General features: G+C 40.7%; 1 protein-coding gene across 2 annotated transcripts in view; it reads left to right on the top strand.

The window, feature by feature from the left end:
- LOC105203751 (ABC transporter G family member 9) overlaps positions 1–17,902 on the top strand; it is a 132,470-nt gene that overhangs the window by 63,698 nt on the left and 50,870 nt on the right. The gene's annotated exons all lie outside the window — the stretch shown is intronic.

Here is a 17,902-nt window from a genome sequence, read left to right as displayed (position 1 = left end):
AACGCGCAGCTTCCACATTCAATTATGATTACGTTTCGCTTCTCTCATCTTTCGGCACACATGTTCACGGCGTTTTCGCCATTTCGCTCATTCCTCTGGCCGTCATGTGTGCAAGTCATAAAACTTCGTTACGCGCGCCAGCTTAAAAGATGTAAACTCGGTAAATGAAAAGGACACGCTACTCTCCTGCAACAAATCCACTTTTGCGTATCGCGCAAGCACTCGCGCAGACTGGGCCATTAATGTTCAAGCGCGACGCGACGGTCATCTCATGAACAATGCAAGAACGAGCGGTTCTAAAAGAGAGGGGAAAGTAATCCATATCGGTTATCGTTACGCGAACGAAATGGCATTTAAAACGGATGCTGGATGGCCACTTGGAAAAGATTGACTTCCGCAAAAACGTCGCGACGGCGGCGGTAACATTTACCGGGTATTAAAACGATGGATTATGAAAGAGATAATAGCAATATCATCGTGAGACGAAATTTCTGTCTCGCGAGAGAAAATCCGAGAGGAGGGAAATCTCGACGGGACGCAAACAACCTATTATGAATAGGATTGCTAAATGGGGAAGCTAGATTCCCGGCTTTTCCCCTGTCGAGACGAGACGATCGAGGTATAACGTCTTGATCGTGACGTCCGTCGTCGGTAAACACGTACGATCGAGCGGTAATTTGCGGACCGAGAGTATCGAACGTGCGCGAGTCAATTGACACTATAGCCGTAGTTGGAGCGACTCGTTCGGTGCGTCTGCACCGGGCGAATCAATGCGCTTGATTGCATCTCGATATAGCACACAGGGGATAATGGATGCCGCACACACATTCGAGATCGCGCTTCCCTCAGTGATTGCACTTCCCGTCGCAGTACCCGCGCTTACTCGAGGCGCTGCAAAGAGCCGTCCGCTGCGTCAACACACTTCGATGATAAACGTTAAAGTTCCGACATCCAGCGCGAATTCATTAGGTCACTGAGTTAGTTAGAATCCTGAACGTAATATTCAATGGGAAGATGACTATTTAGCAGGATTTAGCCTTTCTCACATTGTGCCCGCGGATCGTCTGTCGATATAGATACGGACAGTTTTCAAGAGTACGAATTATAGTCATAATCTAATAGAGATCGAAATCCAATAAATTATAATCCATTTGTTTCTAACGATTAAATCTTTTGACGATAAAAATATCTTTCATCTTAAATTATGAGAAAGAGTCCGTTAGTAGCTAATTATACCAGGTAAGTTTATCTCTTCTCTAATTATAGCTTTCTTTGTACGCAAGTTAGATTACCTAAATGTGTATTTCTCGTTACTTATTACTTTTAATGACTAAGGAAGAAAATTAATTATTTTTCGCTTTAACGCTTTGCTCGCTAATTAATTTATTGCCAACGCCACGATACCAAATTACACGGCATATTTTTTTACTACATAAAAATAAAGAAACATGATTTTCCGACGTTATATACTCTTTAACGTATTAATTGATTGTATTCCTTTAGCATAAATTATTTAAAAAATCTAACGCGAATGGATAAAGTTTCCGGTCCAAAGATCACACAGCTCGACGACGGCGACGGTCGAAACAATCGGATTCCGTCGCCACGAATCGATTTGCAACCTGCAAAGTGACCCGTGATGCACCGCGATTTGACACGCGCGAGCAATTTGGGGTTGCGGGCGGGGTTGAGGACAGCTGGTGGCGTTGAGAGCTGCTGCTGCTGCTGCTGCTGTTGCTGCTGCTGCTGCTGCTGCTGCTGTTGCTATTGCTGCTGCTGCTAACGCGGGGTGGTAGAGAGAAAGGAGAGAGAGAAAGAGAAGGAGGCGGAGAGTGTGAGAGGCAAAGGGAGAAACAGCGACAGAGACAGAGTGGAAGAGGGAGCGAAGGCACACGGTAGGGAGGGTTCGCGTCGGATAGAGGCGGCCGACGGAGGGAGGAGGACCGACCTCCCGGTCGAAGGGATGGTGGAAGGATCGGAAGAGGGCGGCGGGTCGCCGGCGATGGTGGCTGAGAAAGGTCGGTGAACCCAGGGTCGATACCCGCAGCAATGCGACCGACCAACCTAACATCTACCCCAGACTCCCTGCCTCCGCCAGCTGATCTACCTGATCTCCCCGATTAAATTGCGCGCACGCACACACAGCCCCTCCCGAGTCCGTTCGCGGGTGTGCGTGTTCTATGTGTGTGTGTGTGTGTGCACGTCGCCGGTGTGTCGGCACAATACACGTGCGTCGCGCCGTATCGCAGAAACACCGCGCGGCCACCGATCGCGCACGGTCCACAATGCGAAACTTATTTCAGAAGAGATCGCCGGACGGTGAATTTGTTTGGCGTTGTCGAAGAATCGATCGGTTTTTCAAAAAGCATTTTAACTTTTTGTTACACGTACACGCCTGTATATACGTTTTGTTTCCCACCGGATATTCTATATCAAATGTTGTTTCAATATTATTCATCTACTGAAATTTATTTATATCTCGAGAAATTATAATTAATATACGGTTGTCTCACGATTATCCATCGATTTTTTGCTCAAATAAAATATAATATGTCACCTCGATGTTATTCGTCCTATAGAATATTGTTCTATTATTAATTATTATTTTCTGCATAACATCGAAATGACAAACTTTATTTGAGCAAAAAATCAATGGACAATTGTGAGACAGCAATGTATTACAATTTATTGAGATATAAACGAATGTAACAGCAGATGAATAAAACAGGTAACACGCTGATAATACAAAATATCCGGTAGAAAAATATCGCGCAAAAAGGTAAGAGAAACCAAATATAAATGTCTTAAAACAAGATTTTCGCGATTCGCTCGAAGGTTTATGTTTCGATTATTATTGTTTATCGCTTATCATAAAAGTACTAAAGAGAGCCATCGACGGATAAAAATCTGGATATTTACCGATATCGTGAATGCATGCGGAAGAAAGGATGAGGTTTGAAGAAGCGAGCGGACAGCAAGAGTCATACGAGTGACCTGGAAACGTTTTCATAATCGAAGTCTACTCCGGCAGTGTTCGTTGCCTCCAATAATCGACGTCCATTCTTCGCGCTACCATCAGTACATACGTATATATGTATAATAGAATACACGACGATTGATCCTATCATTCAAATACGATGCACGCGACACGATGCACAATGCCTTCTCTGGAAATCCCTCTCTCTCTCTCTTTCTCCCTTGAACCTTATAGATATCGACGCCCACTGAGGCTTATAATAGCTTGAGGATTGAATGTGAGCTGTCAACGCGTTAATCAAATTTTTCTAAAAAAGCAAAATAAATACTTCTTATTTTGTAAAAACGGGAAAGAAGGGAAATTAGTCAGGTTCTAAAACGATATAGGAATGGATGTATCGTTGCATGTAACGCGTGTCGTAATCGATACGATATTTATTTACAATCGGAGTGAATTTTGCCGACACGCAGTAGCGAAGTGGAGTTACAGCGAGGAAATTAATAGAACATGCAAATGAACGTTTTGCAATCCTTTCTCCATCCCGCTGGGATTAACCGCTCGTCAAGCTCTCAAGCTGGTTTACCATCGAGCTGGATTATCTCGCCTCGAGATGCCTTCCATCTCCCGATGGGAGCGGAGAGAAAATAAAGTCGAGGTTTACACCGCGGATGATATCTCGCGGACGGTAGAAGCCCGTGTGCTCGAAATCTAAGCAGTCGCGCTATCTTCATTCATTCGGCCGGTCGGCCGACCGGTGAAAGAGAACGTGCCGTCGTCTCGTATTATACTTAAGCGATCATTGGCGGGTGATATAACGCAAGACGTGTCGTCCGCATGCCAGCTTATCACTTGTAAATGTATTATATGGACCAGTGGCGCAAGAAGTCCAACCAACGGGGTCTCTGAACTCCAAGATACGATCGCTCCTACAGCACTATCTATTTATCTGGCTTCCAATGGACGGACACGCATACCTACCTACCGTCTTCTTCGTGATCGCGTGCATAAATACACGCGCGAGAGATAGAACGCAATCAACGCATAGACCGCGATAATCCACAATCGCCTGTAGTTCACGTAGATTTTAATAATTTCGTCGAGCCCCCCTTCGTCTCTCGACTAATCCGAAATGTTTTCTTTTTTCTTTTTGTATTTTCCTCATTTAAAGTTTTTCAAATTTAAACATTATTACACGGAGAGAACAATTTTAATTACAGCATCTAAAAATTTAGCTAGATACAAATCAGAATAATTTCATGTTGTCATCAAAATAATTATGTGGCATGCCCGCGCATGATAATGTTGCTACAAACAGTTTGGACATTCCAGCAACAAAGTTAAACATCCGACAACTTTTTAAATTCAACATAATTATTTTCAGATTTGTATTTCAGCAAAATTGTTCTCTCCGCATATTTTTAAGGATTATTATCTAACAAATAAAATTCAATTGAGCCGTATATAACGAATTCTTAAACAGAATTGCTTAAACTCTTCGCGGACCAACTCCAGACATTACATCTCCAAATACTTTTTTTTTCTATACATATCCGAATTTGAGATAGAATCTGCAAAATGAAAAAAATGTCTGTGATCTTAAATGGTCCCAGTAGATCTGCGAAGCATTAAGGGAAATCAAGTTGAAGCATTATCCGTTGCTTTTTAATAAATCCTCCTTGATAAATTATTATTATGACAAAAGTAACCATCTTTATTCATTTTTTAAATGTTGCGTCCGTCAGCGGTACATTATTTCCCTCAATGTTTCTCTCCACCGCGAATTCCACATTGTTAGCTGATGGTGATCAAACACAAAGCGCAATGCGGGTCAAACATTCTTTCGTGAAACGTTTCCGGGGATTTGCTCAAATAGGAGCAAGTCCCATCGCGTGACGTTTTGCCCCGTCCGACAGTTTGCCCGGCACGAGAATCGTGTGTACCGTACATCGCGTCAATTTTTCCGCTCGTTTGCGTTTGCGAGCATGTGTGTTGCGTAACGCGCGTTATTCCACCGTGTCGGATCTATCGGATTGGGAGTTCGTATCTTAACGCGATAATTACGAGCTCTGTAATGATGATTCGAAGTCATTGAATCGGTTCCTTGTTCAGCAGCTGTCGTTCGTGCAACGAATCGCAGATAGCGACAGCAGATGAGCAACGGCAGAATTATTTTTTCACATTAAACGTCTCTTTTTATCGTGACTGTTTTGCTCATTGTAACACGAAACGCGGCTTATTAAACGTAATTTTGCACGAATAATTTACTTACGTTACAATTGTGACAAAACCAGCAGATGTCGTTAGGCAATTAATAATTTCTGTCTTGTCTCGTAACAAGTATAAAATCTGCCTAGGATATTACCGACAGATCGTTTTATAAAAATATTCATTAACTCTTACGATGCCATGCTCAAAATGGTGTCTCATTCCTATATCATCCTGGATATCTCGCGTTCCTTTTTCCATTCATTTAAAATGGTTCACAAAATGTCAAAAAATTCACGAACATGCTTTCAGCTTTCTCAAACAAATGTTGAAACTTTAGAAAATAATAAAATGTATGTAATTGCATCCATCGAATTTGCGAGAAACTTGTACGAAATAGCCAGGAGGGAGAAGGTAGGGAAAGGGTTAATAAAGCGATGATTTTTATATCGCTCGTAGCACCTACGTCGCGTCGATTAGGTTGCCACATTACGTAACGAATTCCAAACGTAATTAATAGTTTTGCAGGTAATTTTCTTTAAATTTACCGCAATTGCACACCGCGTTATTTAATGAACGTGAAACGTTTTCGTCGCTCGTTCGCAGCGTGTGTTTCTAGAAAGTTGCTCAACGCACTACTCGCCGTAAGAGGTTTCTCCCGCGTGTTTATCGCGCCTGTATCAACCTTCACGAAAAGGCGACGCACTCGCGGCAGAACAGATAAGAGCGCGCCTTAACCCGGCGCATTATCTATTCCTGTCGAATGCAATTTCTAGGCGTACCGATACGCGAGTTTGGTCGCCGTGTCGCCCGTTTAGATAATGGACGGACGCTTTAAAACGGGAGAACTGTTCTCTCGCGCGCGATAACAACAAAGGTGTTTTTCCGCGGCGTAGGAAAGAGCGTTTACCTTGTTGATCTCCCCGAGACGCGCGTTTCCACCTCCCAAGGAACCCGCGAACGATCAATATTTACTGTTACAACACATATTGATATTGCCGAATGCCCGAAGAGCGAACTGAATCTAATCTGATCTGATGAAAGCTATTTAAAGAAGAAACGTCGATGTAGCATCGAGACGAGATGGATGTCTCGAATTGTGAAGGCAGAGCATACTGCCGATACTTTGGATTGACGATAAATATCGACCGCCTCCGGGGCCTCCTTCTACGTTCGCGGTGGAGCGAATCGGGCGCATGCCGGCGCGGCGCGGCGTGCCGATGTGAGAGAACCGAATTATCTATAAATCATAGTGAATTCAGACGATGGGAATTATTTACGGCGCCCTTAAACGGATGCAGGGATTCGCCGAGCTGTATTTCTGTTACCGTACAGCACGAACACGACGGCCATAAAAGATAGCGAGCATCATAAAGCGTTCCGAAGTGCGCTGTCATCGTCATCACTTCTCCTTTATCTTTGTCCGATATCTCGACGAGAGCTAATCTATACGTTCGTTATTAGAATTATTCTCGTTTTTAATCTCCCTTTGTGTAATTTTATGATAGCGTGACTTTTAATTTGCATATCATTGAACAAATATTGCGAGAAAGCTATAAAAATCTTGATAATTTCTTCAAAAAAAATTCAAATGAAAACGTTCTTCTTTCAAACTTTAAATTTTCAATTTAATATATTTTTTATTATTTTTAATATATATACAGGGTGTTCACCAACGGTTGGCCCCCTCGCTTTACCATAGGAGCACGCATTTGTTATTTCTAATATAATAATATGTTAGAAATACATATCCGTCGGTAAATTATGCTCCTATGGTAAAAAGTGGGTACAACCATCAATGAACACCCTGTATATATCTTTGTCGCTCAGTCGGAAGATAATTCTATGTTAAATTATCAAAATTATTACGTCAGACATTCGAGCATGACGAAACTGTTGCAGAAAGTTTTGGCATTTTAGCAACCAGCTTAAACATCCAATATAAATGTTCCAATGATTCAACATAATTATTTCCAGAACTGTATTTCATCAAAATTATGTTCTTTCCGTGCATATTAAACGATCAGATTCCTACACGAGAAGAACAATTTTGCTGAAATACAGATCTGAAAGAAATCACGTTGGCCATTCAAAAAATTGTATCGGATGTTCAACTTGATAGCCAGAATGTCAAAACTATCTGGAGCAACATTGTAATGCTTGGGTGTCCTATATATAATTATTTTGGTCGCCCAAGAGAAAATTATTTTCCGACTTGTATCTAGCTAAATTTGTAGATGCTGCAGTAAAACTGTTCTTTCCGTGTATACTCTCTCGTATTCTCGGATCTTTTCTTAAACCTTCTTAAACTCTTAAACCTCTTAAACTTTGTTTAAGATTCCATCGGAAAGACAAATCGTCCCGCTGTGCTCGTTTCGTAAATACACCGGGGAACGATCTTCGAGGCGGAACTGAGAATGTAAAAATGGATTTTCGTAGGCGCACACCTTTAAAGCCTACATGCGTAGGCTCGCGAATTCGAGTTCGGCTTTAATCTCGAAAAAGTACGGCGCGCAACCGACCCTCGCCTCGGGGCGATGCGTGAGCGATGAGCAACGAATCGCGATTGAAGCTGCGCGCCTCTGTACGCTCCTTCGGACGGGCCGGCTCGTTAAGCGTTACGAGAGAGGGTCGGATGTGCATCGGCCGGTTAAAATGTGGGGCAGTGCTGCGGCTAACGCACGTCCTTGGTATTCGTGCGATGCGGTTGAGTTGTAACTGGCCGCGCGGGCATCGTTCCGAATCGCAACAGCACTGAGAGCGCTCGCACACATTCCGCGCAGATCGGCGCGAAGATCGGCGCGAAGATCGGCGATGGACGGCGGACCTTGCGGAAAATAATTGCCCTTTCCTGCCGAAACTCACGCAACTTTCCAGTAGAAAATTACCCTTTCCTCAGAAAAGTCGCACTCCGTCGCACGCGATATTTTTTAAACCGATAAACCGATAAACGATTCGTCCTCAAGATTTATTTATTCTTACTAAACGGATTAAGGAGCGTTTGCTTCCTTATACGATAATATCGTGCAATAATGGAAAAAATCTTACGATATTACGTTTACCTACCACATTACAATTATTCTCGTCGAGTTGAATTTGTTAGTCGACATTATCTTAGCACAATGCAAGGAAAGAAGAGGCAGAAGACGCGAGATATGCTCAGGGAGAGCATACTTTCTATCATCGTAAATAAAGCACAAGCAAGAGTTTAACGATAAAACAGTCGATTTGCAGACGGTCGGTCATGCGCGTTCGTCGCCGCTTTTGCGCCGGAGCAATTATCGCGGGTATGTTTGTTCGCGCGTAAATCGAGACGACGTGCACAGCCTCCGGCGGCGGCGGCGGCGGCGGCGGCGGCGGGGCCGGACGACGAGAGGAGGATTTGCGGGCGTCTCTTCGCGATAAAGGCTCTCGCGCGATTCTTACATGTCGTGATTTAGCCGCGCGGCCGAACAGCCGTTCAGCCGCGATCGTTAGCGAGCGACTGTGCGTGTTATACGGACGTAACGCGATTCTCGTATCACGCATCGTAACATGCGGATTTTCGTGCTCGCCAAACATGAGAAACGCAAGACCCCGAGGAGGGAGGATCCGCGATCGCGAGATCGAGTCTCGCGGTTATCTTTAACTTCCGATAAACGCGCGAAACTTTCCGATCGATTTGCTCGAATTAATCTTTAACTGTGTAATCTGTGGCACGAAATAAAGGTAGAATATAATATGCAGAAAGAAATTACAATTTTTCTCTTTTCGGTACAATCTAATTGGTACATACCTGATAATATACCTTTGATTGATACTAAAATTTCATGAATTTTCTATTTCCTGTTTTGTTTGCGAAGCATTTTTGTATTTATGAGAAATATAGAGTTTACTCGCTTCTCTCTGCGCACACAATTTTTTAGATCTTTCTACGAGATATCTCAATTAAATTATCTTAAAACGTGGAATAAGATATCTCGTAGAATAATTACATGAAAATAAAGTTTGCTTCGTAGAAATTTCATTTGCACGAAAAATGCAAGTTATAAAATATATAGTAGTTATGCGTTAAACAGAATTTTGAAAAATAATAAAAGAAATGGAAATAAGAAGTTGTTTATACAGTATTCTTTTTTAATTATATTTCTTTTATAGAAAAAATATATTTTTTACATCTTCCTAAATTATAATATACGTCTTTTAAAAGAAATTAAAATTTAAAAATTCTATGAATCTTTAACTCATTCTATATCACTTCTTTGAACATATAAAACTTCTTTGAGATATGCGCGTTATAATTTCAAAATCTAAGAATATGAAATGTACAGTATAAATTATTCATTTGAGTTATACCGTTTTCAGTAAATCTTCATTTGTGTCAAGTTGTTTCGATCGAAATTGAATATTATAGACGAAAAATTATCTTTGCCAAAATCAATAAAATATTTAACGAAAGATCAGTAATTTATCTTCAGTCATTTTTAGTGAGTCTAATTTTCTCATAACAAATTTATCGGCGTTAGATTTCTTATATGCAGTGCAGCCTCCCATATCCGTAATAATAGGGAGATAAAACTGTTCGAATAAGAGAATTTTCGGATAATAGAATATATACATTTTTATATCAAATTACACTTATTCATAGAGAAATTTATATTTTTAACAAAAAGAACTTTATATGTTAAAAAAACTTAAATTCTTTACACAAAGAAAACAAAATTAACTTCACAATATGTTATAACATTCGGATAGTAAAACGTTCGGATATTTTAAGTATTCGAATAATGGAACTTCGGATATGGGAGGCTCTACTGTGTATGTTGTGTTCAGTAGATCAACAAAAACTTGATCGACTAATCGTTAAATGTAGATCATATTGGACACATGCTATGCTTTAATGTACCACGACAATTAATTAATTGATGTTTGAAAAAACCGGTGATATAATTCCTATTCGTTCGAAGTCTAACAACCATACGAAGCGGGAATTTGATTTCATCCTCTATCGTACTCGTAATCAGGTTGACGATAAAGACATCGATAATAGCGTTTGTCGGACGCGTTCCTTACTTGATCGAGGGTTAAACCTATACTCGCTTCGATCGTCGAACTTCGAATTATTACGGACGACCGGTTTTCCGATCACGCTCGGTTGAGTTACTCCGGGCTATTGATGTTATCATCGCCGTCAGAGCCGTGCATCGCGCAAACGCGAATTCACACGCCTCGCTTCTGACAATTATGTCAGATTAAGATTACCAGATTCCTTCCCGCATGGTGTTTTTGAGCAAGAAGATCCCGAGCTCAGTATCCAATTTTATTCTCAATTAAAATATACTTCCTTCTTCCAATAAGTAGCATCTGACAAAAATGATCAAGTTAAATGTGCAAACTTCACGACATTTCATCTTGTAATATGTAGAAAAAAAAATATACATTCTTTTATAATTTTTATCATCACACACACACACACACGCACGCACGCACGCACGCACGCACGCACGCACGCACGCACGCACGCACGCACGCACGCACGCACGCACGCACACACGCACGCACGCACGCACGAACGCACGCACGCACGCACGAACGCACGCACGCACGCACGCACACGCACACTCTTATACATTAGGCATACGCATACTCTCAAAATGGGAATCAGTGTATTATTCACTGAAAGACAGTAAATAGTCTGATTTCAGTGATATAACTATGTCAATCAGTGATATATAGTTATATCAGTGATTATATCACTGATTGATATATCACTGGCGATACAGAGAATGTCCCCTTCTTAATCACTCAAAATCAGTGAATAATCACTGATAATCACAGTCATAAGTATAGCACTGCAAATCAGTAAGATTTTACTGATTCACTGATTTTAGAGAGTATATAGTGATTGATTCATAAGGGAACGCAATTTTTTTATACAGTTTTCTTTTTAAAGCACGATCAAGTACGCATATCTCGGTACACAATACGTAATAACGAAATAAAAAAAGATACAAAAGTGTGTTTTCTTCCCCCCTCTCTTCTTCTTTCTTGGATACAGGTAACCTTAATCCGATACGACCAGCAAGAAGCGTGTAAATTCGCCTCAGGATTGGAAAACCGAGCATTACCTCGTCTCCTTCCGCACATTGGCAGGCTATCACGTGCGCCGCGAACAGGATAATTTGTGTCGAACGCGTGACCGTTCTGTCGTCGATTTATGTTCGAAATAGGCTCGCGCTTGATGTTTATCTAAACCGCCGGGGCCGATCTCTCTCCGAGAGGCCGGTTTATTGCACTCGTAAATAAGTATCTCTTATGTGCGTTACCCGGCTCGTATAACGCGCACATGTACATACACACATGCGTGCGCGTACGATCCGCTCCAAGAGGCTTGGACAGCTTGTATATTAATTCCACACTTGTTTCGTATGATTTCAGGTAATGACGGCGACAACCTTGCGTAAGATTAACCGAAATTTCGATTCGTCCGGTGCCAACATTCCTTTCGCATTGAACTGAAGGTAGGACTGCTCCTTCGAGGATTCTCCATGGAAATGGGAAATCCACGCGTAAAGAAGTTTTACTGAAGTAACTAAAAATTTAACTGGATGCAAATCTGAAAATATAATTTGATTAACACATCAAAATAATCATGTTAGAAAATGTTTAAACTGATTTCTAGGTTTCTGTCAAAACTTTTCACTGCATTGTTCATCGTGCTTGGAACATCCGTCATTCATTATTATTTGGATGGTGTGACAAAATTAAAATTTTCAGCTCTGTAGTTCCAGCTAAATTTTTACGTGCAAAATCTTTACGTGCAAAAGTGTATTCGGTTTAAGATTTGTTGACCAAAATTTTAAAGGATTTATTTGTCATAAGAATTAAAGACGCAGCTTTTGTTGATCGTGATTTTTCAAAAAATTTGAATAGTATGTCGAGTGTTGTTTATGCGATATTTGTTTTTGATTTTCAGATATTCACATGCATAGCATATAAATAAGTACACTTATCACGATTGCGAACGTGTAATTAGTAAATTTCAAAAATTATCTTTTTCAACCAATTATAAAAAATAATATCGGCTAGTTTTATTTAAGCTCGCGAATGATGAAGTGGTACTCTGCTACGTTATATCTGAAGTATTTTGAACATTAATTGCCATATATCCTTGTATTGGAAATATTTATTATCAGCAACAATTATTGCGTCGACTCGTGCGTATCTCGTTCTGCTTCGTAAATCAGTAAGATGTCGATCGTATTATAAGAAACTCGATACTTGCTGCCGAGCGAACATTATGCGCCATAAATCGATCTAACGGAACCCGGAGTGAAACGATAAAACCGGCAGTGCGCTCTCCCGGGATATATAATGAAAATCCAGACAGTCCTAAATCCTGCAGCTACGAATATTCAAGAAATTAATTACGCCCGCGCCACAGAATATTTTAAAACTTACCGTATTTCATTTCACGGCCGATTGATTTGATTTTTTCGCGCTGTCTGAAAAAAATTTTTTAGCAGTAGATTTATAGGTACACATTTACCGAAACGCGCAATATAGGATTTGCATAGTACAACGCAAGAAACGGAACGAAAGTTAAATCGCGCCGATACTCGCGTAGAAAATTAAGTAGGGATCCGATCGGTTTTCCCCAATTATGACTAGAATCTGACTAGAAAACCTCATCAGAATCTAACTGGGAAACGTCTCACTTTTAAAAAGGATACCGATTAGAAAAACTTAAAGGAATTCAATCGAATTTACTAGCCGGATTCCTCGTCGATATTTAAATTCTTATTTGAATATATATAAAGAGTATGATAATAGCTACCAAATGTTGAGTGAAATAATGACGATTAAATATTTGGTTAATATAATCAAAAATAATTCTGCATTTTTTAAAATATTTATTATAAAATGCAGCAATACTTTCTTTAGAAAATAAAATTATTTTTGACTATCTCAACCAAATATTTCATTGTCATTATTTCATTCAATATCGTTTTTTTTTTCATTTATTGCATCAATAGCGTTTTAATGAACGAGTGATAATTATAATTTTATATATGTTTAACGTTGAGAAGAGTAATCCTCAGTTTCTATTCATGTGGTTCTCTCATCGATGAGTTAAATCGATTATTTATTATTTTCACGCGTTTTTTTATGTGTAAATAATTCCGAAACTTTTTCTAGTGCTTATTATACACTAGTACAAAGTTAATGGTATTCGTCCACTTGTACATCCTATTCAAGTAACTTCTGAGAGTACAAATGCCGCTGAGAGAGTCGTTCAGGAATCTTCAGCAGGATTCTCTCTTGACCGGCTGCATTTTTGTTCGATCTTGTGCGTAGACCTCTTTCGGCAGTTCGTTCACCTTCGCTTTTGTGTTGTCCCAGTAAAAGATCCGCATAAAGGTTAACGAAATGCAAGAGAAACGTCACTCAACATACCAACTGCCTCGTGGATTTTGATTAACTTTTACGAAAACCTGAAGATCGCACGTCCACTCTCTGTTGCGGGTAAATAAACAATTTTCGCGATCGTGTGTGAGTGCGTATGCACGTAACTGCCATTTGTACATGCCTAAATGCCGTTCAATATCGTACATCGTAATACGACGCGCTGACACGCGTTGGTAATCGATGCAGGATCACGTGTTAACAACCATTAACAACGACGTTACACGCATCTCTAAAGCTTCGCCGGGTGCAAGATGATGGGGGATCTTCGGTTTCAGTGGTTGTGCGTTTCCCGGTGCGACGCGACGCGACGCGACGCGCGGGTTCGCTGAACCCGCGAATGAGTCCACAGATTACGTATCGATGGTACAACCGTATGTACGCGTTCCCTAGGAAGATCGTCGAGGTTCGTGCGCCGCGTGTGTCGCACCAAGAGGTTTTCTCATAAGGATGTCAAGGCCGCGACCTAATGAGAGGTCGTTGTCACCAGCGCGTCTTGATCTCCCGCCTCCCGCGAAAACCTCTCTCTCTCTTTTTTTCTCTCTCCCCCTTTGCGCTGTATCTTTCGTGCGATCCACCGTTAATACTATTCGAAACATCTATGCGGTCGTCATTCTTTACGCATTCTGAAACGACGTAGTCACGCGTCTCCTCCCATGTTTATCCTACGTAAGCATGGCATCGGGCAAATTTACGGCACTGTTGGCTACCGATTGCTCCGTCGCGCAATCAGTAAAATCGAAACAACGACGTACAATCGTTTACACAAATGAGTGTACGATTATGAAATTAATGACTTTAATAGATGCGTGGATGAAGCATACATGATTTATTGCGAGAATGCCGCATTTTGTGAATTTTCCTCGAGGTGACTTCCGAAGAGAGATTCGCGAAAGCGCAAAAAGGTAGTCGAAACGACACCCGACAGCGTGACGAAAGGTAAACTCTAGCTTATCTTCGGCATGCACGCTCGCAGGTGTGCTGATATGATTCGCGTTAACGGATTCATACCGATTCATAAATATTCAGCGCGCGCATCGGAGATTCGGTACAGAGTCATTTTTTGTTCCCTTTATCAACCGTATCGAGAGAAGCCATCTGTACCGAGAGAGGGAAGAGCGAGAGAGAGAGAGAGAGAGAGAGAGAGAGAGAGAGAGAGACGCGTGATAGAGATCGGTGTCAATGACCCGTCGTCGAATCGTCGTCAACTCGGTGGTAATTCGAGCGGGCTTTTAATTAGTCATTAGTCACGCAGCGCGACGTAGCGTCGCGATGCCACATCTCTTAATCCGACGCTCCGATAAGAACGCGTTGTAATTAAAAGCCGATAGGTATCGCGTCTCGTACGGCCTATTATACCGTGAGTCATACGATCTTTATCGATTGTCGTTCCGCGTTATGGAGGGGACAAACGAACATACGAATACCGCGGGTAAGACGGTCGGCGCCGCCGTAAATACGACGCTTACGACGGACGGCGGCGGGAGGGTGCCTGCGCGTGGTCGCGATAAGTGAATCGCACGTGATTGTTTTGGCGTTGGATCCGGTTAAAAAGTGGATATCTCCTGTCACGCTCGATATATATACGCTGGCGTCAGAATAAGACCCGCTATCTTACGCCAGATTTGAATGGCTGCTTCTCGGAACACCATCCAGCCTTTCGGTTTTTTCCAGAAATTATTTCTCCGACAATTATAGTATCTTCGTGTTATTACATACTAGTTCTACATGATGAGTCTATCTGTATGCTCCCAGGGCTGGGGAAAAAGTATTTCAAATACGTACAAAATAGAGAATATTGGAAATTAATATTTGAATTGCAAAATACAAAATACTGACAATCTTCCGATTTGATGCACAAAATATGAGCTTGTTTCAAAGCGGAAGCTTGCTTGCCAAGTATTTCGTATTTTGTAATTCAAATGCTAATTGCCAATATTTTGTATTTGAAATACTTTTTGCCCAGCCCTGCATACTCCTCTATCTTTTATCTATTTTCAAAATTATTTATTTCACTTTTCTCATCACATATCGTTTTTAGCAACAAAAATAGGATGAAGAGAAGTTTATAAGAATATATATATATATATATATATCGGAGAGAGAAAATAGCATGTTGTAGTAACCGTGCATGACCTATATTTATTTTAAGTTTTCAACTTTTTACAAAACTGAAATTTTTAGATCTTTCATGAATAGCCTCACTTTTTTTGGTACAAATATAATTTTGATTATTATTTTATCGATGCAATATTTATGAGTAGACTTTAGATTCTACAAACTTTATTAATAATAATGCGAATTGGGTCAACTTCGATTTTCTTCTGTTATATTTATAAAAATTATTTTAAAACACGAAAATTGAATATCGAAAACGAATTTTTTAGGTAATACATATTACGATTGAAATATCCTAAATGTAATATAATGAAACGTCGTAAAAATTTCATATTAATAATATCATTGTAAAATACGTAAAATGTCAAGCGATCAAAAAATAAAATCTCAATAAAAATTATAAAAATTGTGTATTTCATTGTAAAAATCGTAAAAAAATGATCGTTCTTGCGAGAAGTAGCAAACTCACAAATTAGTCAGACCAATCGACGACATTGTATTTTTCAGCGTAACGCGTTTCTACGAAGTAACTTGTTCCTGTATTTTGGCACCAGCCAAGAAGAAAGAATTAATGAATATCATATAGAGTACAAAACGAGAAAGGGAAATTAGACACTCGTATACGTACGCGGAATGCCCGAGGGTAACAACCTCTTCTATCTTTGACTAGGAAGTGCAGGGCAGATGGAAGTAGCGGAAAAGACACGCGAATCGGAAGAAGGAATTCAATTGCGGTTGAATCTACGAGTTGAATATTTGCTATAACTTTTGTGCGATGCGAATATACAGATAACATCGCGAAATGGATTCAATGTTAATATGCTGACTGTCCCAGCTGCTCTACATACTACAATAAAAAACTTGAAACTTGCTCTTATTTCCGCAGAGAGGTATATCGATTTTTCGGTGAAATAAGGGCAACTACGTATCATCCGATGTCTAAAAGAATCGCTGGGATTAAAATCGAAAAGAATATGCGCGGATGCTTGTTGCCTGTAAAAAGTTAGTATATTCTTATATATTCTTGTATATTATAACTTAACAAGACGTTAAACAAATCTGTATGAATAAAACCCGATATATAGAGTGTGTACACGGAAAGAACAATTTTGCTGAAATCTGAAAATAATTTACATTGAACTATTGAAAAATTTATGTTGGACGTTTAAGCTGGTTGCTAGAATATTAAATGTTTTTGCAGCAGGGACATTATATTTAAATGTTCTAAATAACTTTGATGGTCCAACATAAATCATTTTCTGATTTGTATCTAGTTAAATTTTTAGATACTACAGTAATATTGTTCTTTCCGTGTATCCTATTGTTTTTTCGAAATCTTAGTAACATAAATATTTAATATCGCGTCGCGTACGTGCGCTTGGTACCGAACGAAAGCAGCGCGTATCTCTTGTCGCGCGATTTTTTCCACGAGCGAACTGTTTTACGGCATCCTTCTTTGTCGAATCGCGTTTATAGGCTTAAGAACCTACGATAGATAGATGGATACCAAGCGTATTTTGCTCTCAATGTCAAGCAAAAGTGCAAGGACCCCGTCGCCGTCGTCGTCGTCGTCGTCGGGGTCCTGGTCGACGCGGCAGGGCAGGGGCTAAAGGCCTCACCAGTCCGCGCAACGCACAGACGGAGTCATAAAACGCTTTATATTTCTGCTTTCTCTCTTGCTCTCTCGCGAGCTCTGGCCAGACTGTACGCGAGTTCTCTAAGCGTGCCCGAAAGCAAGCAATAAAAGCTCTACGTTAGTGCGGCCGTGTCTGCGGGTAACGCCTCCGACAATTGTTTCTACCTTGCGGCCGTGTCAACGCTCGTTTTGCTTGCCCTCTCTTTCTTTCTCTTTCTCTCTTTCGCTCCTTCTCTCTCAGGGTTAACCCTCTCACGCCCCTTTTACTAGCTACGCTAACCGCGCCAAACGCTACCTCGTACCCGGTCCGACTCGACAACAGATAATTTATTCGTAGAGCAAACATATTTACCATCTTCTACGACCAGCGCGAAGAGAGAAACTGTGCAGACTTGTCTCGCAAATGAGTTAGCTGTTGTTGGCGGAACAAATCGATGGATGTTAGGAAAACGGAAAGAAGCAACTTGGAATTTTCTTAAAACTTGAATCGAAAATTTTAGATGTCGATAAGTACATATTGG

Source organism: Solenopsis invicta, chromosome 1 (genome assembly GCF_016802725.1).
Source record: "Solenopsis invicta isolate M01_SB chromosome 1, UNIL_Sinv_3.0, whole genome shotgun sequence".
NCBI classification, from domain to species: Eukaryota; Metazoa; Arthropoda; class Insecta; order Hymenoptera; family Formicidae; genus Solenopsis; species Solenopsis invicta.
The sequence above is the reverse complement of the archived record's forward strand: the minus strand, read 5'-3'. Positions and strand labels throughout refer to the sequence as shown.